At 43.7% G+C, this 22806-nt stretch overlaps 1 long non-coding RNA gene across 2 annotated transcripts in view; it reads right to left on the reverse strand.

Annotated features, from left to right (window-relative positions):
• Positions 1–9337: 9337 nt before the first annotated feature.
• Positions 9338–22806, reverse strand: part of LOC120401591 — a 42841-nt gene continuing 29372 nt past the window's right edge. Inside the window, exons 1-3 of one of the 2 annotated variants that reach the window (XR_005596579.1) lie at positions 18402–18487; positions 10105–10147; positions 9338–9365 (exon numbers count right to left, since the gene is read on the reverse strand). This is a non-coding gene — a long non-coding RNA (uncharacterized LOC120401591). Of the gene's footprint in view, positions 9366–10104; positions 10148–18401; positions 18488–22806 lie in introns of those variants that run through there. The other variant, XR_005596578.1, reaches the window with a different exon arrangement.

A 22806-nucleotide genomic window follows, 5' to 3' on the forward strand; every position in this document is an offset into this window, starting at 1 on the left:
CCTATGCAAAGTGAGAGTAAAACACTACCAAGGCTGGATGCAGCATTTTACACCTTGCACAGATGTAAATAACCAGACAAGGTAGAAGGGTATCAGACCACCCGTCCCAAGGAATGACACTGCCGTATCACAAATTAGCCAGTATGGTGACATTACTCCCAGGAAGACCTCTTTCCGTAGGCAGCCTTTTGGAACTGACTTAGCCTGTTGGGTTTAGGTACCTGTAGTTATGGTAACTGGAAATGGATGGGATGTGAGTACATCCCCGTACAGGCAAGTTGATGCCAGACTGCCTCTAATTTGTTTGTTTGTTTGTTACTGCGTTTTTGTAATTGGAGTTGAGACCTGAAAAATGCCTCTAACTGGTACTGTTTTCTGGCCACTTGCTACTTTTCCTGTGTAGTTGCATGTTAAACATGATGACTTGTTCTATAGAAGCCATGTGTTGTCATAATGTAACATCATTAAACAAAGTGTTTAGAGTAGTTTTAGCAGAGCCAGAACATGAACAACAAAACCCGCCAATTACAGTGTCATTTTGTGTAGTTGTTAAGGTTTCAAATGTCTCCAACTTTCTCTGGTAGGCCATATTGAGCATGTCACAGTGAACATCTGAGATAACGATTTGCTAGGCAATGTGCAATTCTCACCCTTTTTTTTTAATATCAGAGAAGAAAGAGTTCTTTATAATAATTTGGCTCAAATGTCTACACACATTGCTCCAGCGTCTGTAGCAGCATGTGTTTCTAGGATTGTTCTGGAAGAGAAAATGCAGAAACAGCAGGGAGCAGAAGATAAACAGGCAATTCGTGACTCATTAAAACAAGCATTGGTAGCCAACATTGTGGAGTGTGTGAAGGCCCCAGATCCAACTCGCCTATAAACTTTTTTTACCAGCTGGACTTAGCATCTGTCAGAGTTTGGAAGGAGAGATAATCTGGTACAAATGATTTCAGTGTGTCGCTTTTATTAACCTGCCACCTTACATAACACTGCTGATTGGGAACTCAGGGAACTGTTTGAACAATGACACAGCTTATTGTTGAAATGTTACAACTTCACTATTAAAGATGTCTTTTCTTTTTAATTGTAACAAAGACAACTGAGCAACTGAGAAATGATAATGAAGCAAACTTACAAAGCAGCACAGTTCTAAGACAGGTACGTGCCAGAACAATATTCCAAGCTGATCTTTTTTCTTAGTGTTCAGTTCTTCATATAATTAATACACACGAACAACTTTTTAGACTGCTTGTCACATTAAGGGTTTTACACAAGCCCTGAACAAAACAAATGCTACATTGGGAGCATTTTTCTCTAATTCCCCCAGCTGTTGTACATGGGCGTGATGTAATTCAGGGTTTGAATGCCTGATTCCAATAGCAAAAAGCGAGTTATCGAAACCTTTCATAGTGGATGTTATGACAGATTCAACCTTGTACATAAAAATGATTTTTTTCAAAGTGTTTTAGAAAATTTTAAATATGACATTCATTTTTAATGAAGTTCCCTTTATTAAGGGCCTGATCCTGCTCTAATTAATGTCAATGCCCAAACTCCCATTAACTCCGAAAGGAAAAGGGTTACTCTCAAAAAGACTTTCTGTCTGGAAAAGAAGAAAAAATCCAGAGGTTATGAAACAAAGAGAAAAACCACAAGGCAGCGTTTTGTTTCTTTTCCAGATCAGATGCTAGTAATTTCAAATTAATGGGGATGTTTACTCTCTAGTACAACATTTGCACATATTAGCTTATAAAATATGAATAAGCTGGTTTCCTTTAGCAAAAGATAGTGTTGCCATTTCAAAAAATGAAAACTGCAGAGACTTTGGGAGAAAAAAACACAGGCTAAAGAATACCTCACATTTCATTACGGTTAGCCTATTATTTGTAGTTTTGAAACTTTATTGGTCCCCAGTCTAATCTTTTCTGAGTATAAAAACATTAACATATGGTTTAACACAGCACAGGGCTGGAAAGTCCATATCCCAAATGCACATTGTATGCAGGGTGACATTCACACTAAATATCATCCCATAGGGTCTGTACTCCATTTTACCTGGGATTGGAGAGCCATGAAATCTCTGGAAAAGTTGTTCATGAGTCTGAACCAAATGGTGCACAGTGTACTGAGATACTAACAGTGTGTGCTGCTGCCAAAGGTTGTGGCTCAAATGTCTCTCTAAGTAACATTAAAAATCTGCTGCTTCATGCCTATGAATTTCAATATTTATAGTGTTCAATAAAATGGTCCACTGTCAGAGAGAGATGGGCCACTGTGTGCTCTCTGAGCAGATGGGCTGCAATATGGCACATTTACATGGACCAGCTGTGGAGTGCAGAAATGAATGCTGGTCATAGACAGGGTACAGGCACCACATCTGGAATGCTAACAGACTGGCCTGTGTATCCATTGTAAACTTTCCTTCAGCAGGATGAGCTCTGATTTAAAGCTGCTCAGTGTACCTTAAACTGCATCAAGAGTCCTCATTAACACAAGAGACTACAGTGAGGTTTAGGGCCTGGAACTTCTCTGTTGGGCATCTGTTAGAATCCGAGGATGGCACTCTGTAGACTATGGTAGAGACGCCCCCGGGAGAGATTCTCTTACGTATGGTGTTACGTTCAAACTTTAACATTTTTTGATTCTCTCCTGCACAGTGTTATATTCTACATGTAATATTTTCTGATAAAAGTAGAAAACAAACTTAGCCCTTCTCCCAGAGGATATCTGCAGATACACCTCTACCCCAGTATAACGCAACCTGATATAACACGAATTCGGATATAACGCAGTAAAGCAGTGCTCGTGGGGCGGGGGGAGGGGACATGTACTCCGGTGGATCAAAGCAAGTTCGATATAACACAGTTTCACCTATAACGCAGTAAGATTTTGGGGCTCCCGAGAACAGCATTATATCGGGGTAAAGATGTATTTGGAAGGTTTGATCAAGCTATTTATTTTGTAAGTAGCAAATGTCAAATACTGTAGCACTGATAAATAGTAACAAAAAATTACTCATCTACCACATTTTCATTGCAAAAGTAGTTTTTGAAACCTAGCAAGCCCCTAGGCTATACATTTTTGGAATATGGGCTTGATTTCCATTTACACTGAGGTGACTTTACATTGCTTTAGAAACAAAATCCTGCCTTCACCGGTCTATGGCAAAATTCCCACTGGAGCCAGGATTTCCTCTCACAATATAAAGAGATTTTAAAGTGGGTGCGTAAATATTACTCCTGAGAGCATTCTGCACCAAAAAAAATTAAAATTCTGCACACAATATTTTAAAATTCTGCCAATTGTATTTGTCAAATAAATGTGGAGGCTCCAGAATGGCATTGGTGAGCACAGGCCACTGGCTGCACAAAGGTGGGAGATGACTGTGCACTCCCCTCCCCTCTGGGACATGGATTGAGCGGTGAGGCTGCATCGAACCCTGACACAGTGCAAGGACTGGGCCTGCCCCCAGAAACACCACAGGTGTGGGAGGCAGGCTCAGCAAAGCAGATCCAAATGTGGAGGGATCCAGGTGTGGGTTCAGAGGGTTCTGGGTGGGGCAATCTGGGTGCGGGCAGCTCAGTGGGGTATCCGGGTGCGGGGGGATCTGGATGCACAGGGGCTTGTTGGGGGGGTTCTGGGTGCAATGGTAATGGGACTCTTCAGGGGGGTTCAGGTGAAGGTGGTTGGGGGTCAGCAGGGAGGGGATTGGTGTAGGGGAAATAGAGCTTGGCAGGGGGGTCTGGGTGTGGGAGGAGTAGGGCTCAGTGGGATGGTAATCCAGGTGCAACTGTTTGGGGCTTGGTGGGGTGGTGATCTGGGTGCGGGTTGCTTGTCAGAGTGGTCTAGGTGCAGAGGGAGTGGGGCTCATCATGGGGGGTTCTGAGTGCAGGGAGGTGAGGCTTGGTAGAGGGTCTGGGTATGAGGGGGTCTGGATGCATGAGGGTTGGGCGGATGGGGGAGCAGCCCCTTGTACAGGGATCCCTCGCCCTGTAGCTGTGAGTGATGGGTGCAGGAAGCAGTGTAGAGGGGTGGAGTTTGCAGCACTTCCTGCGGCTGAGGCAGAAATCTGGAGGTAGGTCTGACCCAGCCCTGGATGCAATGCATGGGAAGAGGGACCAGCAGCTGAGCTTGGCCCAGTGTAGGAACGACCAGCCGGGACTTCCTTAGTCCCGCCTCCTACCCCACAGTGATTTACCTCTCTGCCGGCTGCCCTGGGCATCCAAAACATACTGCTGGGGAGGGTTGCATGGCCACTCTTGTGGCTTCCCTTTGCTTCCCCATCAGAAGGTCATTTTTCTGCAGGGAAGCAAAGAAATCTGCAGGGGACATAAATTCTGTGCATGTGCAGTGGCGCAGAATTCCCCCAGGAGTAAAATATAATTTACTCACACTTTAAGGCTCCTTCACACTACGAGAGTGGCCTAATGTGGCTTTAATGTAAATAAGAATTAAAAGAACACAGCGAACATATTTTCTATACAGTGTTTTTTGTAAATTGTTGATCCAATGTGAGAATTATTGAAATGAGTCCACATTTGGTATTTCAGTTCTGGTTACAGACTTTGCTATTGTAGTTAAGTGAAATAACCACATAATTTAGGGATGTATTTCCATTAAAACATTGTTCTATGAGACAAACTACTACTTTTGGAAATTAATGTCCTCTCATGTACTGCCTTCCTAAAGCAGGTATTTTAAATACTGTACAAGTGCTGCCCACTAAAGAAACTGCTATCGTTGAAACTCAGACATAGGAATGTAACTCAGACTAATAATCAGGTTCCTGGGGCTGCAATTTTCAGTGCTACCTAGGAAATTTGGTGGATTTCCCTTAGAGGGATTTCAGCCCAGGTTTTTCCTAAAATCACAAGTTTTTAGAACGTTTTCAAAAATAGCTTGGTTGTTTGTAGTAAATAAGAATAAGAAGGGACCCTGCCCTGTTTATGATTGCTTCTGTCATCTTGCTTGAGAGCAATACATAACAAGGACTAAACAAACTGTAAAATGGCCAAGTTCTAGGGGTCAGAAAAATGTCGTTGTGTATCTGCAGTATCCTTTGCATCCTTGCATAGGAACTTTTACACACTTTTAGCATTTTGAAGCCAAAATATGTTAATAAAATCTATTGTTAATACCCATTCATGGCATACACAGTAAGGATTCCACTCTTGTAGAATATGAATATATATTTTTTAAAACAGCACCTGAAAAGCAGCTAAATGCATTTTGGCCCGATTCTGCTCTCACTGAAGTTAAAGACAAAAATCCCATTAACTTTCAGTGGGCTCTGGACTGGTCCTTTGTTTTCTAGATTAATAATTCAGAATGTGTTTTACAATACACTGTGAAGCTGCACGCTGCCCACTGTTTTGCAGATCAGTAATAATACACAAAAGCGGATTGTAACTTAATGGGTCCATTGATAAGATGGTAGGTCAAAGGGAACCTGCCACTGCACAGGTGGTACATGCATGACATTTTTATCTTGGTAACTGCTGATGACAAGGCACTATATAGGCTTGAACCTGCAAGGTGTAGGTACTCCTGCAAGATGCCAAGCACCATTGACAACAATCAGCACCTTGCAAGAGCAGAAGAAGGGACCAGTGATTAGGATGCTAGCTTGGGACTCAAGAGATCCCCACTCAACTCCAGACTTCCTGTGGGATCGCAGGCAAGTTGCTTAGTCTCTCTGGGCCTCAGTTCCACAGCTCTAAAATGGGGACAATAGCACTGTGTAACTTCCCAGGAGCGTTACCAGGATAACTACATTAAAGATAGTGAGTTGCTCCAGTAGTATCTACACTAGCTAGGGGGTTCAGCATGTCACAGGATTGAATACTGTCTCATAATAAAAAAGAAAACGAAGGCAATTGCGGCATAAAATGAAGTTCAAAGGGTTTTTTTATTTTAGTTTAGCCCCTCAGATATGCCTGGGCAATTTAAATTAACTTCAAGTTTATACATGTCACCATCCCCCCCTTTGTTGAAAATACATGAGTTACCTGAACGTGAATATACTCCTCAGTCCAGGTCAGAGCACAAGGTGAACAGAGTGCGTGCAGAGTCACTTCCAGCCGAAGTGGAACAAGCTATCTCACATGGATTTCCTAACCTGCTCTAGTTACCTTCTATCCAAGGTGACAGATACAGCCTTTAACATCCCACGCCATTCCAGGACTGGATGTCCATTAGGCAAGCAGTGTTTCAGTTCAGAATTGTCTGGCTCCACATGTGCTTGTCATGGTCTGCTGAGCGCACAAGTTTGCCCATCTTGTAGAGAGGACTTTGACCACATCGTCAAGACAAGAAACAAGCCTATTTACACCCAGCTTCCCTTCAGAAACCTATACATAGCATACTCCATTTAATACAGCATTCACATACCATATATTGTGCTCGCCAGTGCTATTGTTTGCCATTTTTCTCCTGTCCTGTTGTGAAAGCAGCACAGTGTGCTGTAATACATCTGGATTGGGGTACTGTAAACAATTAGAGGGATTAAGGTAATGAATCAAATCTAGAGCAGCAGTAGGTGAAAGCGACCGCTGCATCCTTTCATTCTCAGGCTGTGATGATGATAAAGAAGGAGATCTGGCTGAGTAAGCCTGGGTTAGAAACAGTCATTTTCTGGGATCAGTAGCCTTTAAGGAGAGAGAAACTCATTGTCTTCAACTGCCTTTCATTTGTGAGAATAATGCTTCAAATGAAAGATGCAATGCTGTAGCTCAACACCAGGTGCCAGATTCCTGCTATGTCCAGTTTACGCTGGGCACAGGGGAGGGAGGGCTGTCGAGGAGCCTGTTATGGTTCTCTGATTCTCTTGCTAGCCCCACCCCCAGGCACAAGTTAGAGCAGTTTCTGAGCTATTCTAACCTACACCAGCTGCCAATGGTCCCCAAGGTACCATCTGCCAGGTGGTGATAGCCAGAGTATCTCACAATCCAGCCACTCCCCATCCTCACCTCTGACAGACTCACCCTTTTCCCTGACACACCTCCTGCACCAAGAGCTGTGGGAAAAACAGCGTAGGTCCACCGGCTCTACGCTACCTGCGACCAATCTCTTCTCTCTTTGCATCATCTGATTGGCACAACAGGAGCAGGGTGGGGTGAGAATTTTCCCCTTGGAATACAGTTCTACTTTGAAACGTGACTGCAAATGTAGCATCTTCTTACTCAGCTCATCTGTTTCCGGTGTACACTGAGTCATAGTGGAATGCAGGTATTATCCCTTTAAAATACTTAACATATACCTACTGAACTAATCGATTAGAATGAATTTTTACTGCTTTTTACTCCTGTTAACTCTACAGAACGACTACAGCTCTAGGAGAGCAAGCTGGGTCCTATTTTAGCTTGTTCAGTGGATTTGCCAACTCTGCAGTGTTTTTTTTTTGTTAATGGTTTGTGGGCTGGTAAGAACTTAGTGTGGCTTTCACATTCCAAGGTGAGTTTTCAGGAAAAGAGCATCGTTTTACTTGTAAACTAAATACATCTCATCTGGGAGCCAGTGAGAGAGAATTTATCTAGAACTCTGGCCATTTACACAAAGCTACTTTTCATCGTCGACCCAGACTGTAAGAGCTGATTCATCACAGTATCAACTGTAGCTAGGTGACTACAGCCAGAAAGTATTCACAGATATCCTTGTGAATAAAACACACAGATGTGCTACACTGCTGTTTGTAAGCCCATTTATCAGGCAAATAATTTTTGTGAGCAAGGCTTTTTTTTGCAAGATTGTTTGCGGAAAGCAAATGTATCACAAAAACTAGGTTGAAGCATGAACTTCAGGAGGGTCAATGTCTGGGATGACAGCAGATACCATGAAAGAAGAGGCAGAAGAGGAGCTTAGGCCCAGATCCTCAAAGGCAGAGGCTGTTCAACAAAACCTGCTCGGCTAGGCAACACTTCAGTGTGCTGCATCCCGTGTCCCTCAAAATTGGTCCAGCCGCCCCTCCATCGTGACAGAGGGGCCAAATTCGAACAAGTGGTCTTATGAGCTGGTGCAGGGTGCACAGCCACTCAAATTTGGCCCAGACACCACTCCAGCATGACAGAGGGGTGGCCAGATCAAATCCCTTTAGTTAGGCACCTAAATACCTTTGAGGATCTGGGCCTTTGTCCGTATGTTTGTTCTGTACTTGCTGTGCAGGATCCTGTTGCTCCAGTTTAAAGTTAGAGTTTGAGGGACCACTAGATTATTTAATCACCAGCCCTAGGGTGACCAATATGTCCCATTTTGGCCAGGACAGTCCCTTTTTTAAGCCCTGTCCCGGCCGTCCCAACTTTTTTGGCAAAAGTGGGCCTTTGTCCCATCTGCTCTTGCCCACTTGATCAGTCAGCAAGAGCAAACAGGACAAATGTCCACTTTTGTCAAAAAAGTGGGATCTAGTGCGGAGAAACGTGCAGGGGGGACAAGCAGTGATGCCAGCTCTGCACAGGGGGGAGGCAGGGCTCCGATGAGCAGCAACCCCAGCCATGCACAGGAAGGCAGGCAGGGCTGGGGCGAGCAGCTCAGGCCAGGGGAGGGAAGTGCTCGGGCCAGCAGCTTGGGCCAGCCCCACACTGTGTCTCATTTTTCCCTTTGGGAAATATGGTCACCCTAACCAGCCCTGGTGCTGCATCGGCAACAGGCGGCTGTGATGCAGAGGCCACTAGAGTGCGGGCAGTCTAACGGGAGAAGATGGCAGGTTTCTTTGGTCATCCAGGAGGGGCTTAGAGGATCTCTCCCCCAGGGGACCAATTATAGTAGCTAAGTTGTTACTTAGATAAAGACCAGTCAAAAATAGGTTTTTATTGGTGATCCAAGATTTCGTTGACCTGTTCCTAGTGAGAATGGCTTATGTTATCAAACCTAAAGCTGTGCAGGCCTTAGAAAGGTCACTGCCGAGTCCTGGATAATACGTATTTCTAAATTCTTATTAAAAGTTCTCTTTCTAGTGCTCATGAAGAGTGCCACGCTGAGGACATGCAAGATGAGAGGAAGTGCCAATTTCCCCACATTGCCCCACCAACAGATCCCAAGCCAGAGTCTGAACTAAGCTGTGTATTCCTTGAATTGTAATCCTTGCACTGACATTGTAAATCCTAGTCTATTAGCCCTCGTTGTAGCCACGTCACTGTTCTGAGGCCTCATTCTGGAGAAACCTCTAGTCTCTTCTGTGTCTGTGGGTACATCCAGACTACCTGCCGGATCGGCGGGTAGTGATCGATTTATCGGGGATCAATATATCGTGTCTCATCTAGACACGATATATCGATCCCCGAACGCATTCCCGTCGACTCTGGAACTCCACCGGAGTGAGCAGCGGTAGCGGAGTCGATGGGGGAAGCCACGGCCGTCGATCCCGCACCCTGAGGACGGGAGGTAAGTCGAAATAAATTACGTCGACTTTAGCTATGCTATTCCCGTAGCTGAAGTTGCGTATTTTACATTGACCCCTCCCCCAGTTAGTCACAGTAAACAGGGACTTTCCCCTATCTGTGTCTTCAGAGAGATCAGGGTGTCAATTCCAGCACCAGCCTCAGTTAACATTCCTGTGCCCATTTCAGTTTGCAGCTGCTACATAATCTCAGAGCTGGTAAAGCGATGCAAAAACTACGAGATAAAATTAGCTTTTGAAAAGGCAAGTCAAGATGTTAAGTCTTGTAATGCATTAAGTGCAGCAGACTCTTGCCTAGACTTCGATTTAAGGTATGATATTAGCTAATGCTAACTAACATGTTTTAATAGGCTAGTGTAGGTAAGTCACACTCAGCGCATGCCAAACTAGTGGAGTTAAAGCCTAGGTAGAGCCGTCACAAGGAAAGCTTGGAGCAAGGTAATCTGCAGAGCTAGCTTCTTGATCACCGCCCATAACTTTATGGCTAAAACTACTCTACAGCCTATTGTCAAATCCCTTCAATGTTCACACTCTCTCTGCAGATCAGTTCATATCTCCAAAGTGAGCCACAGCCCAGTGCTGTAGCCCTCCATGGACAGTCTTTTATAGACAGAAATGAATAAGCTGGTACGGGAAACACTGGGGAAAATCCAAACAGACCATCATTCATGTGTTAAATTTTTCCTAATATCTATCATGCTACTACTTACCGACCAGGAAGACTTTGCATAGCAGTAAAACTGTCTCCAACGGCTGAAATGAGAAGAAGAGGTGGGAGGGAGAGAGTACATTTGCATTTAATTTCATCTTATGGTGATAGAACATTAAAACGCGATTTCGTAACTCAGTAATAGGAAAGAATAGTAAAGCCAGAGTCTGATTTTAGATGTTGCTCTTTTCAGTGTCCCCGTAAGAACACTCAATAGGGTGTGTCAATATTGCTCCCCATGGAAATCGTATGGTTCGCCTATGCAGACGGTGAATTGTTTTGTGGATGTGAAATATTGCGTGTTGCCCTGCGAGCAGTGGAGCCAGTGGATCGAGGAACTGTTGTTGAGACTGACAGTTACATTGTGCCACTGAATAGTGAAACGGCAGAATCAAAAACTCAAGTGGACCCAGACAGAATGTCCTGACCTTTAAGAAAAAGGCTGATTGGTTATGGTATAAGCTCCTCTTCATCTTTCACCATAATCCATTACACCTTTCTTAGCAAACTCTCATAATTTATGTAGGCTCATAGATAGGTTTCCCATAGATTTTTGTGTGCGCGTGTTTATCATTAAATTCATCCCTTATCATTTATATGCTTTTGTATAATTCTGTTGCTATTTTAAATGTTAGCGATCAGCCCTCATGTATTTATAGTTAGCTGACTCACTGAAGATGTAATTCAGTGCATTACAATGAAAAACCCCAACAATAGTAGATTTGTAGTTATCTAGTCTGAAGGAAAGTTGTTATAGTGCAAAAATAAATGTGCACAAAGGTATTTCATAATAACCTGATGTGGCAAAATAACCAAATGAAGCCACATAAAAACTATGACCATTATATTATATGCTATATTTCATAATTGTCTGTACAAGACTTCAAAATATTTGGGGCTGGAATCTTGTATTTTATGTGTCCATAACATGTCACGTACACTTACAGTGCACTACAAATAATGAAGAAAATAATAAAATTATTAACAAACACTGAAACCTCTACTTCACAGAGAGATGTTGTATAAACAAGAGAAAAAAATCATTTTATTTCCAATGTTATTTTTATTTTCATAACCTATTGTGGGTTTATAACTGTTGTAAATGGATGAATAAATGAGCTGATATACATTTATATGCTGAAATATATTAGACTAACCTCCAAAAATATAGCATGGGAAAATTATGGTTTGGGGTTTTTTTTTATAAAATGTTATTAAACTATGAGGATTTAAATCACGACTTGGATGCACAGCTGATGTAAATTGGTATAGCTTCATTGAAGTCAATGGAGCTACACGGATTTACGCCAGCTGAGGATATGGCCCATTGAGTACATATGCCTGAGATCAAAGAGCACATTAAATAGAAGCTGCCACATAAGCATCTATAAAATCTAGTCATATCTTAGTACAGGGACACTGACACTAATGGCTCAAACACTAGAATTCTTCTCTTATTTGAAATTGTAATACATTATACTGCAACTATTGACACAGTAGAAGTAATACACTGTAGTTGTGCATGTTGGTAGGGGAAGAACAAGTTTAAACAGCCATATATACTGTTGACTGCAGCTACACAATTAGAGACACAAATGGAATCTTTATCATAACGGTCTTTTTTTTAAGCCAACAAACAGAAGTTTCAATGAAATGCCAAAAGCATAACAGATAAAAACTCTGCTAACTCTGTGTTGACTTTCTCTGAGCAGCTTGAACAACATTGTCTTTTATCAGTGATATTTTCCCTTGACATCTGAATAAAAAATAGATTTTATACATCTATTGATGTTCAAATACATTTTTCTCCTAAAAAATACTTTGATTTGTGGGCATATTGTGGCCTTTTCAAAATAAAATAAAATAATTAAGAACTGCCTGGCTGCCCCTTTTGCACAACAAAGTACTCTGAATAAGTTAATGACCTTGATTTCTGTAGTTTTTGATCATGAGAGCTTTCAGATAAGCCAGCTAGTGGGTTTGTAACATAATATTTTGTTTTGATTTCTACAATATCAAGTTTACATTATAATTTATATATGTGTGTGTGTGTGTGTGTGTATTTATATCCATTCCTCTTGCACGATGCATAGATGTTTCTAGCTTGTGTTCAGTGAAACTGTACTCCAGTTTCTGACAAGTGTGATTATGGCACTGGCATTTCTTGCAGCCCTGTTCTGCGAGAGGCAAGAATCTTCTAACTCAATTAGCATTCTAAAGAATAGGTTCAGTTTTGTGGTCCATTAAAGTCAGCTAAATTGATGCACTGCATGTCTTTATTTCAAAAATAAAGCTGAACAATTAAAGCCCATGTCTCTTTGCTCAGCTTTTGATTCCTCACAAAGCTTTCCACTTGCTGCCTTTGGATGTAATGTTAACAAAGTCAGTTAACATCAAGAGCTACGATAACAGGCATGGCGGAATTCCTTGTTTTTGCTCAATCAGTCTGTGTTCAAACTATCAGTTTGATTTATTTGTCCACACTGACCTTTATTCACCACTTAATTATCCTCGTATAATGTTTCAAGAGCCTCCTGACACAAGGAGAAAGACAATTGCCGATGTTCTGTGAAACAACTGTTGACCTGATGGCCAAAATGATGACTGTGGGTCGAAGGTTGTTCTCCTTTTGAAGAACCCACTCCATTCTTGAGGGCTCTGGCTGGAGCCACTTACCCTGGGTGCTACTGGCAGTCTGGTCAGTCTGCTAATCAAATCCTTAAAATGTGACCCAGGTCATTACAACTGAACACTTAGGGCATGTAGATTGCCAGCTGTCCAGAAAACTGAATGTTATTTATTAAACCAGGCGGTGTTTTCTCCTTTTTTAAACATTGGGCCTGATTCCAATCTCACTTACACCAGTTTTATAATAGTGTAAATGCAAATAGAGTAGCTCAGATTTACACCTGCAATAAGTGAGATCAGAATCACACTTTCTAGGTTAATGTTATATTATACCCAGAATAAGGTCCATCACCACCACCCAGTAGATGCTTGTATAGCCTGATGGAAATCAAATTTATGCTCACCCCTTATTATGACAGCAAAAGACTTTAATTTAAAGTTCCCAACATCTATGCTTTGTTCCATCCCAAGGATACCTATCAGACAATGCTCTGTGTTCATCCAAGAGTGGGTTCTTCCAGAACCAATGACAGGCATTGCTGTTCATTAACATTCAAAAGTGAATAAGCAGCTAATAGTTTGATTCTAAAAGGACCCCGGCATCTAGTTTCAACATCTAGGAAGAGCAGGATGCACGGAGATAGCAAGCTTGTGAAATCAATGGGAGTTCCGTCACTAACATCTGGATTGGACCAACTGGCCCAATCTGATAGCTATGGTTTTTTTATGCAGTTTGAATTTTGTTTGGCATGTTGTGTGCACATGTCATTTGGCTGCTGTCAGTGGAGTAGGACCAGGGAAGAATTTGGCCCACTTTTAAAAACATGCTGTCTCAATGACCTGCTGCCAGTGCAAGTTAGTTATTGCAATTTTTCAAATACATTCCTTTCTTGAGTATGTGGGCTTCACATTTCAGTGAATTTGGACCTTCTCCATCTGTCACCAGAAATTCCCACACTGTACTAGAATGCACTATTCGACCTATGAGCCCAGAATCTTCAGCAGCACCAAGTATCCCGAAAGCTGGCTTAATCAGCCTTGTGAGCATCACCTTATTGTAGGTGGTACAGAGATGGTGTTATGGCTCCTGCGCCATCCTGTTCCCAGCCAAGGAGGTGAGGTTGGTGGAAAGGAGATGTAACCAGGGCTTCTTTCTGCCCCAGTGAGCCGTGCCTTCCTTACCAGTCCCTTGGGACAGCTATCAGGAAACCAGCCCTGTGCACAGATGTCACAGGACTGGGGGAGCACGAAGGTTAACTCTGTACCATCCCTACTTCCTTAGCTCTCCTGGGCACTCCTCAGCCACTGCAAAGTATCTGGACCATAATGTCAAAAGCAACAAAAGTCAAAATCACAAAGGAGCAAAATGGCAATGCAAGTGTCCTTCCTCAGGGATCAGGCTCTGACTCTCTGAAGTAGTGCAGGAGGTGATGTGCTTAGAGCTGGTCTAAAATTTTCCATCGACACGTTTGATGGAAAATGGCTTCTCAACGACACAGGAGTTCTCATGGAAAGCTGTCCTTTTTTGGCCAATGGTTTTGAGTTTTTGTCAAAAAGTGGAAATATTTAGGTTTCCAGCAACCAAAAGAAAAAAGAAAAAATGCATGAAAATGTTCCAGTTTTGATTTTTTGGATGAAAACTCAAAAATTTGTCAAAGAAATATTTTAGCAAAACTGAGCTATATTCCTTTTCTCTGAAACGTTCCAGGGGTGGGTTGGAAATAATTTTCCAACCTGCTCCATGGATGGGCTATTTCAAACACAATCAGGGCAGGCTGCCAGCAGCATTATTCTGGTTGCTCTGTCACATGTCCCTGGGGTATTGTTACTAGGTATGGAGCCCTTACATAGCATTTTACGTGTTCAGCACACTGCATACACTGAGCACTACTGCACTAACACTGACCATGTTGTCAATTCCCCCAACTCTCCAGTGTGTGTGGGGGGGGTGAAGGTGAGGGGTAGATAGTTTGCTCATCAGGAAGATAGCACACATAGTTATTATTTCCCCGCTTTTATAGAGAGGAAGCTGAGCAAAGGGGTAAAGTGATTTGCTCAAGGCCACACAGCAAGTCAGTGGTGGACTGTGATGGGGTTTACAGACCCCACACTAAACCAGGGCAAGGCATGGAGTAATACTGGGCTAGGGAGGCCCTGCCCCTCAGCAACTGCGTAGTATGGTCCAGGTGGAGGGACAATTTAAAAGGGGCAGCCCAGGGAAAAGGAGGAAGGAGGTACAGACTGCACCAGGAAGTGAGGGTGAAGCCTGGAGCTGTGGGCAGAGTGACTACAACACTGATAAAACCACTCTGGAAGCAGTGATCTGGATCCCTCCCCATTAAGCTGTCTGGAGTGGCTCAAGAGCATGAGTGCCAACCTGTTAAGAAGCAGGGTACAAACCCCAAACTGGCTATGAGCTCTATACTTAGATTTCATTAACCAAGTATCAAGTGTGAACATCCTAAACATGGAGTCACAGATAGTGCCCTTGGGTTCTCCAATCTACCTTGTCACCCAGGCAAGCTTACCTTTGTGATAGATGGTCCCTTACACCAAACATCACAACAATATTCAGGTAACTCCCAAAACCAAAGGACAGGTCCCTTATACCAGGTTAACTGCACTTTAGATCTTACACCAAAGACAACACTTGTAGCCAATCCTATAATAAATTAACTAAAAATTTGTTAACTATGACAAAGAAATGAGTTATTTACAAGGTTACAGCAGATAAATACGTGCACACTAATGAGTTACAGTATTAGGTTTTAAAACAGGGGTCGGCAACCTTCGGCACGTGGCCCATCAGGGTAATCCGCTGGTGGGCCATGAGACATTTTTTTACCTTGACTGTCCACAGGCACGCCCCCTCCCCCTGCAGCTCCCATTGGCCAGGGATGATGAACTGCGGCCACTGAGAGCTGCATTGGCGGAGGGGGCGTGCCTATGAATGGTCAGAGTAAACAAAAAGTCTCACAGCCTGCCAGCGGATTACCCTGATGGGCCGTGTGCTGAAGGTTGCCAACCTGTTTTAAAAGGTAGTAAAAGCTTCTATAATAAGCAAGCTCTAGATGTCCTTGAGGGCTAACCCCAGTCAAGCACTGGGGATCTTTTGCTTATGCTTAGTAATCCTTACCCCTTAGAGTCAAAGTGGCATAAAGACACAGTTTCTTCCCATCAGGAATTTGTATTCCCTTCCCCCAGACTTCAAGATGATGGGATGAGTTCATGTGCATGTCTCCTCTTCATGGGTGGTGGAGAGAGAAATCAATAACATCTTTTGTCCTCTGATGTTCCACAATGGTTTGGCTGGTATGTATGGGCCTTCTTTTGTTGGGCAGGAGATAACACCTCCTGTGGCAAACTACTATTTCACACTTGGGAATGTTTCTCCCTTGACTGGTGGTTTTACAGTTTCAGAGCAAACAGTTAAATATTACATGTATAACATGTGATACTGATGTTAAATGTGAGATTAACGAATGCAGCAACTTACAAGAATTTCATAAAGTCTAAACACTAAACACATTCTTACAAATTTAACATCTGTTTCAACACTATTAACACACAGGTGAGCCAGACTGATTTCCAGCTGTGTATTAGTCAGTGTTCAGTTGAGGCCTTGGGGCCTTGGCATGAGTTAGCACCTGGTTTGCCAGCGTTACATCCTCTTTGGAGGGGGGAACACACAAGAGGTCCTGAAGAGCAGAATGTTCCCCCTCCTACCCTCCCCGGGTGGACTAAACTGCTACTACTAAGCCTGTAACCATGCCCCAAAGAGATGAAGTCCAGCCTAGTACAAAGAGATCCAGCAAGGAGTGTAACTTGCGGTGGACACACATTTGGTCTGGACACTGCAATACCCTTTTAGACCCCTGGGTTGGGACGCTGACTAGTGGAGGAGAGTGAAAGAGGAGATAAGGTTGGGGAGTGAGAATAGCATCTGCAGAGAGTGTGGCGGAGCTAGGTGTGGAGGGGAGACGACATGGAGCTAAAGCTGCATTACTTAAATGCAGAGACCATGGCCGCATGCATCCACCAGGGGCTTTTTGTGCAGCCACAGACTCCTGGGTGGTGATTGCGGGGGCGGGGGGGGCAGCAAAGTAGTGGCCCCTCCCCCAGGGCAGCCAACAGGGAGCCACAAACGCTAGAGAAGCAGGCAGCCGGCGTGAGTTCCCCATCTTCCTGGGGGCTCGGGCTTCAGATCTGGGATGGTGGCCAGTGGGCTCCAGCCATGTCACGGGGCTCTGTCCCCCAGCCCTGGCCCCGGGCTCACCCCACCCCCCATTGCCCCTGGCACCTGCTGCCTCCTCTGGCTGCTGCCTCTAGGTGTGAAGTGGTGGGCCCCAGCTACAGGTTCCAATCATGGGCTTCAGGCTCTGGCCCTGAGGTTCAGCTGCATGGTGGTGTACCCCAACCCCTGGCCATTGGGCTTCGGGCTCCATCCCCAGCCTCCCATCCATCCCTCCATTGACCCTGGCCCCCAGCTGACTCCCTACCCCTCTCCCCATCCAGTGCTTAATTTGTCCCTCGGCTTGCCAAGGCTGAGTAAGTCTGTTTTGAAAAGTGATATTTGTATATCACTTTTCACTGCCTCACAGCTAGCTAGCAAGTCTGCCGCTGCTGCTGCTGTGAAAAGTGATATTAACAAACAGACAAATAAATATCACTTTTCACAGGAACAAAACAAAAGCAATCAAAAAACCAAAAGTAACAACAAAAAGGACAAGAACATGCAAAGCACCTTATTTGTTTCTATTCTATTTAGATCCAGTAAAGAATAGAGACAAATGTACATTATTTTTATTATTGAGTCTGAAAAAAACCCCTACATAAATAAATTACAATGATTTGGATATGTATATATGCATATTTATTTGTTTTTTCCTAAAGTTAGTTAAGTATTTTAGGAAAAATTGTCAGAGCAGTCACCAGCAAGCATTGGTGGACGCACTCTAAGGTCATCAAAAAAATTGTTATGAGAACCCCTGAGCTAGAGAGTGCAAGGAAGTGGGTAATGAGAGATTGTGGTGGTAAAGCATAACCATAAGTGCATTGCTGCTGCACTTTCCAGAAAACACACTTCTGTGCATTTCCCTTGACTAGCTGTAGGCATATGTTACTAGAAAACCACAGCACAAAGAAGAAAAATTGTTTCTGTTTTCTGTTTAGTACCACTACTATACTGGCCTTTCTGGTAGAGATTTTTGGCTTTTGTGATAGGACAGTGCTGCTGAATGCTGATGAGAGAACACTAGGTACAATATCAGTCAAAATTTTCAGGTAGTAAGTCCAGTTACTATATACATGACTTTCCTGGGTATTAGAGAGGTCAGACTATGGTTATTTTATGGTATCTAAGTGAGGGCCAAGTGTTTCAATAAATGCCCATCTCTTATTTTGAAAGGAGCGACTAATCATTTATGGGTAGCATAACTAGATGAGGAAAGTTTAAAACCTTGTCTGAAAGATGGACAATTTATGGCTGCAAAGGGCACTGTATATCAAAGACTTCTGGCCAAGGCGTACCAATAAAGCAATTCACCTACTGGGTGATGTTAGGACAGAGCAAGATGAAAGTAAAGTTAGATCATTTCTTCCCATCACAACAAAAAGGTTGATAAAGAATATACTTGATATCAAACAGAGCTTCCTGCTGTCTCTAGTTACCTGGGAGTTTGGAGCCTGCAGTTTGAATAATGTTTCCTCTACAATAGGGTTGACAGCAGAAGTGTGGAGAGACTGATGGGGCTTCCTGCAGTCTCGGCTTTTGTAGTTCAAACTCATTCTTTATCCTCAGAGTAAAGCAGATAATAAATGCGTAAATAAATAGTTACCAATCTTCTAGCACAGTAAAGTAACTAGTTGCTTTCTCGTGGGGCAAAGATCTCAATCAAACCACGTGACTGATAATGCCATACCACTTTCGATGTTTTATATACTTTGTAAATATCTCTAGAAAGTACTTTGCAGAGTTTGAGGCAGTGTGTGAATAATGTCAAATGCAATTGCCAAAGGAATTATAATGAGGCAGCCAGGACAGTTATTTGGGAAAGTTGGGTGGCTATAAATATTAAGATTTTGGATTTATAGATGCATACAATCCATATATATATGTATGTATGTTAGTGCTAAATTCTGACCTGTTATACATACATTAGAATGCTTATTTGTTTAATATGCACTTTGAGAAAATCATGAATTTATATTTTAAAATGTTTCTTTTTAATATAAACGAGACTTCCACATTATTTCACCAACTCTCACACTCTGGTTTTAGCATTGTTAACTCTATTCTATTGCTCATCCTCTTGAAAGATATTTCTGTCACTTGGTTCTGTAGCAAATCAGAGTACAATGGCATTTTAGAATAGATTCCAACTAGTGTTTTTTTCAAGGAATTGTACAGGGTTTTAGTTGTCTGAGTTTCATTGTACTGAGATTTTTAATGGCAGTTGTGCAGCTAAAATAAAGTGCAATGGTTTAAACATTTGTAAAAATACTTGCAATTAAAGCTTCGACAATTTTTTCTTCTTAGAACATGGACATAAAAAGCTCTAGTCATAATTTAAAAAAAAAGGCTGTTTGTAATAATTCAGACCCATATGTCCTTCTTTAAAACAGGCGTCCACGAATTTCTCTTCGGGGTTGTCATGGATCAAAATCACGTGAAGGAAAACTTTAGTTGACCTTGCTCGTTTTAATTTTGTAAATGAGGTAGGCAATATAAAATGTGTACTTTAAAGGGGATAAAGGGAAGGATGGAAGGGAGAGCGAGTCCATTCAGAATAAAATTCTTCTATGGTAATTCATAATCTATGGAACAGTCCCTCAGAGGTGATTTAAAGTATTTTTCTTTCCCTCAGATGGGGGTTTAAGCCCACTTTGCACTTTCCCCCAACTCTGTGCTGATCTGGACCCCATGCACAACTTGGAATATTCTGATATCAGAGCCGATTGAAATTTTTTTCTCAAAAAGTAATTTCAACAAAAAATAGCTCTTTGGTTAAAACAATTTTTCACTGAGACATTTTATTTTCAGTTAAACCATCCAGGTTTTTTATAGGAAAAACAAATTCAGAACCCAAACATTTTCAGTAAAAGTTTCTGGTTTTCCATAAATAAATTTTTTTTAAAACAAACTTTTGACTGAAAATGTTTTCCCAATTCTGAACTTTTGTTTTTGTTCTTCAAAAACTGAAAAATACTGATAATTTTGAGAAAAATGAAAAAATATTTTTCTTTCAAAATTTCCCACAAAAAATACTTGATATCTTCTGATCAGTTCTATCTTAAATACTGACCAGGGCCAGTTTTACTTGGTTTGTGACATCTGAAGAACTTACTATCCAAGGGTATAAGCTATAAAAATATATGTATTCTATTACAATTTATCATTAGAGTGCTGCTCACAGGAAGGTGCCTCTGTCTGAGTGCTTACACAATGAAGATGTCTATGTAGTAAGCGGCAGTATGAACACAAGTTGAAGAATTATTCTCTCCAACTTCAGGCCCTGATTCAGCAAAACATTTAAGCAAGTGCTTACCAGGGCTGAAACATACTTAAAGTTCAGCATACCTTAAATACATTGATGAATAAGGACCTTAGTGCTTAATTAATGAGTAAAACACACTCAGCAGATATTTCAGACATCTCAGGGCCATATTCTCAGCTAGTGTGAGTGGGCTGAGCTCCACTGCATTACAATTGCTTATGCTTGTAATGAATTAGGCTCTTAGGCTTGGTTTACACTTAAAACTTATACTGGCATAGCTGTGGTGGTCAGGGGGTGAAAAAACACTGTCTAGCAACACAGCTATGCCACCAAAAACCCCAGTGTACATGCAGCTATGCCAACAGAAGAGTATCTCTGTCAGCATAGCAAACATCATGTGGGGAGGTGGTGTTCCTGCACTAGCTGAGCTACTCCTCTGTTGGCAGATGCTGGGTTTGCGCTAGGGGGCTATGCTGACATAGCTATGCCAACATAGGCTCCGCCGGTAGGCTCTGTAGTGTAGACCAAGATATAGTGTCCTATATTGGTGTTAGGCCTGTGTAGCTATTGTATTGTTTAATTTGTAATGGCACCAAGAGTTGGTATTTAATAACAAAATTATCTGTATGTAAACAACACACACACACACACAACACTACAGCAACCCCCATCCCTCAAGTCTCCTGCCTTGTGCATGGCATCCCGCATCTGGCTCCCATTTTTACAGTTGTCCCAGGTTACCAGAGAAAAATCCCTGAGGAGCTGCTGGAGATATGAATGGATGTCCCTGCCCCTTCATGGCTTGCCATTGGCCAGCCACTCAGCTGAGGGCTTGGCCTAGCAATGAGAAGGGATGTGGCTCAGTGAGGTCCACCAGCAGGTGCTGAGCGGTGGCAGAAGCACCTCCCCACCACCATCTATTGAATCCCCCTCGCACCAAGCAGATGAGAGACCTTCCCTTCCCTTCCACCTTTCCCCACACCGGCTGGGGAACAGGAGAGGAAAGCTCCTGGGAGCAAGGGGGATGGCAGGGGCCTGGTCTGGCAGTGAGAGGGTGTTCATGGGGGAGGACTCACGGGGCAGCTTTGAAGGGGTGGGGGCAGCTGTGGGTGTGGTGGGGGGGTAGATCTGGAGGGTGGAGAGAAGAATTGTTGCACCAAGGTCTTCTAAATCTGCTACCTTGGTCTGTAAAATTATTATTTTTTTCCTTCATTATATCATGAGTCCTGTACAGAATTCTCCAGGGATTAAATTTCTTGGTTTCTCCAGCGGGTATTGTGGACGCACCCTGAGCCTACCAGATCCATCTCAGACTCTATAATGTCCGTTTTAGGCGGGCTCCCTCAGAGCTTTGGCATTTTGATGGTTTGTTGGTCCTCTAGGGCACCGTTTCTCAAATTCGGCCACTGTAGACACATGCGACCACCAAGGGGTTTCCCTGCGGCCATGGCAGCTTCTTGGGCGGTGATGGGAAGTGGGGGCAGCAAAGCATGTCTCCAGAGACAGGTGGGGCACAACTCTGAAGGAGCAAAGTGAGTTCTCTACCTGAGAGGGGACGGGGGGGGGGAGCTTAGTGGGGCTCGGACTTCAGCCCTGGGGTGGCTACGTGGCGCGGAGCCTGGCTGCAGATGACGGCTCCAACCATGGGGCTTCAGACTCCAATTCCTGGCCATGTGGCAGTAGGCTCCGATTCCTGGCTCCAGGCATGTGGTACTGACCCCCAATCCTGCTGGCAGCCACTGGCCCCAAGCGCTGACCCCCATCCATGTGCTTCAACGCCCAGCGCTAGTCACTAACCCCAGGCACCAGCCCCAGGCGCCGACCCTGAGCTCAGGTCCCTGGTTCTGGCCTTGGGCTCCCATGGGTGCTGGCTCTGGATGCTTCCCCCTAGCCCTGGCTGTGTGGTACCAAGCGCAGACCCCAAGTGCCAGGCCCAAACCTCGGTGGCAGCCAACCCCCAGCTACATGCTCCGACCCCCAGCCCTGGGTTCTGGCAGGAGCTGGCTATGGGCACCGATCCCGAGTTGCAGGTGCCAGCCCCGGTCACGCAGCAGCAGGCACCAACCCCAGGCTCTGACAGGTGCTAGCCCTGGACGCCGACCTCCAGGCACGCAGCAGCAGGTGCTGGTGGGTGTTGGCCCAAGACACTGACTCCTAACTCCAGCTGTGCAGCTGCAGGCACGGACCCCAAGCACTGAACCAGGATGCCGACTCCCAGCCCCGCTCACACAGCAGCAGGTGCCAGCTCCAGGTTCCAAACCCCCCAGCTGTGTGGCAGTGGGTGCCGATCCCTGGCCCTGGCCACGCAACTGCTATGGGGATATTATTATTGCCCTTGTGGGTATAGCTGTATTACTCCTACATTTGTAGAACCCTGACTCAGGTTGCTGAGTATTTATTCACATGAGGGGTCTCACTCACTGTAACTGCTCTTGTGAGTAAGGGCTCCACAGTCTGGCCTATAAATAATAAAGGAAAGTGCTGGCACAGTGGTCATAACCATTCCTTCTTAATAGAGATCAGGTACACGCAACAAGCGTTCACTCCAAACCCACCATTTTCCTCCGCTGGCTTCTGGT

The sequence above is a fragment of the Mauremys reevesii genome, linkage group 3 (genome assembly GCF_016161935.1).
Source record: "Mauremys reevesii isolate NIE-2019 linkage group 3, ASM1616193v1, whole genome shotgun sequence".
Taxonomy (NCBI): Eukaryota; Metazoa; Chordata; order Testudines; family Geoemydidae; genus Mauremys; species Mauremys reevesii.